Source organism: Silene latifolia, chromosome Y (genome assembly GCF_048544455.1).
Source record: "Silene latifolia isolate original U9 population chromosome Y, ASM4854445v1, whole genome shotgun sequence".
NCBI lineage: Eukaryota > Viridiplantae > Streptophyta > Magnoliopsida > Caryophyllales > Caryophyllaceae > Silene > Silene latifolia.
In genome coordinates this window covers 197,049,141-197,051,420 of record NC_133538.1, presented here as the reverse complement: position 1 = coordinate 197,051,420, position 2,280 = coordinate 197,049,141, and positions in this window count along the sequence as shown.

Here is a 2,280-nt window from a genome sequence, read left to right as displayed (position 1 = left end):
AAAGGAGATCCCTTACCGTGTGCAAAGAAGAAACGGCCGGAGGCTAAGTGTTGTGAGGAAGCATGTGCTTCGGGATGCCCTTATATTTTCAAATCCAAGTTTGAGTGGTGACCCAGGGTCAAGAATGCTGAGGGGACTTCATTTAGTCAGCGGCCAAGTTGTGCGCCGCCTAATTGTTGATGACTTATGAAGTAAGGTCGAGCGGGACCTCAAAAACCAGCGCTGACCGGGAGGCAACCGGATTGAATAAGCTTTGGTTTAGAAAAGGACAGTTTAGTTTAGTTTATCGCTTGCTTTGTTTACGTTGTAATTAGGATTTATTTCCGTTTGCCACTAAGACAATTGGGACACGTGCTTTGGTTTTTGTTGGGAGATATGTCCGTTATTTTCAGGCGCATCGGCAAAGAGGCGAGTCATCTTGGCAAACTACGCATGAAAGACGAGTTTGTGTTGCGTATAAGGTGGAAAAAGTCGATCGACAGGAGCTGATGGTCGATCGACTGGAGCTGATAGTCGATCGACTGGTTATGGTGGTCGATCGACTAACCCTGGAAATCAGCGCATTATTTAAGAAAAGATGTTCCCGATTTTGCTATGGGTGATTATTAGTGGCAGCTGGCCACGACCTCCCTTGATGTTTGCTGGTTTGGGGAGGTCATTAAATTATAAGTTCCCGTTGCCTCTACTTTCCTTTATTTGTTTTCATTTCGTCCGCGTACCCACCTTTTCCCTTTATATTTTGCACTGCTGCTAGTGTTTACTGAACACAATGAGGGCATTGTGTGATTTGGTTTGGGGAGGGTATGCATCTGTCTGTTTGCATCCACTTGCATTTTTACTGCATTTATGTTTGCATGTTTATTGCATTTCCATATGCATTGTTTTCCTTTTCCACTAAAAAATTCAAAAAAATTGAAAAAAATTGAAAAAATTGATAAAAATTACAAAAACAGGTTTTATTTTACATTTTAGGTCGAGTCGGATCGGTTAGATAACAATGATGAAACTGCATATGTGCTTTATTTATAGCCCAAGCCTTGCTTTGCCATTGCCTTTCTTGTACGGTCATTGCATAATCTACGAGTTTGTGATCAACTTTTCTGAACGAATAGACTTGACTTAATATCGGCAACCTACTCAAAATTTCTGAGGTATTAGAGCTTAATAAACTGATGACATTCATGATCAGTTTCATTCTAGGATGAGAATAGTACTCTTTATAAGACATGTAACATCAATTTGCATAAACATGATTTTTGTCTCTTAGTACCTATATGCATTCGGGTTAGTGGCGGTGTCACATGTGGAAAGGCATCATTTTTCTTCTTATTTTACGCTTGAGCCTCTCATTAGCCAAATTGACTTGTTATGACCCAATTGTTAACCACATTTCTATATAGCCTACCCTAGTCGAGCTAGTACGGTTACTATTTTTGGGTACGTGTGTATCTGTCGATCTTGGCATTTCATTTTGTTGTGAAGGGTCTGAGAAGAAGAAGAAAATGGAAGAATGAGAAAAGGAAAGAAGTTGAAGGGGAAAAAAAAAACAGAGAAAAGAATTGAAAAAAAAAAGAAAAAACACGTGAAAAAAAAAAGAAAAAAAAAGAGAAGAGAAAAAAAATGAAAGTGAAGTTGGAAAAAAAAAAAAGAGGAGTAATTCTTGTTTTGGTGCATGAGTATTATGTCAGTTGTGGCATCATTTTGTTTTAAACAGTTGGGTTGTTGAAGCGGGATTTGTTTACTATTGGTTTCATTTTGGTACTAGCTTGGCTCTTACCTCCACATTTCCAAAATGTTTTGCCCCTTCTTACCCCGTTACCTCACTTCACCATATTTGTAAGTCCTTGGCATGTGACTTGGTCCTGTTTGGTTGGAATGCATATTTACGGTTGGTAGAGATAATTATCATGTTAGATTGCATGCATGTTCTTATAGGTTGCAGTTAGGTGAGTGTCTTATTTTCCTTCTTGTCTTACAATGAATAATCTCGCCATGTGCTTTAACGAGTGATGAGTGACCCGTGAGAGTCTAATATATACGAGTCTTACAAGGTTGAAGGTTCAGTATGTTGTTTCATACGTATAACTCGTTTGCAATTGATTTTGTACTTTGGTTCTGGCTACTTGCATTAAATTGGTTTGGGCGTATGAAGCATATTTAGCCCTGAGCTTGTCTTCCGTTCCATTAGTTTTTTATGTCTTTAGTCTTTGCTTGCTTGGGGACAAGCAAGGGTTTGGTTTGGGGAGGTTTGATGCGTGCCTATTTCATACATTTACTTTA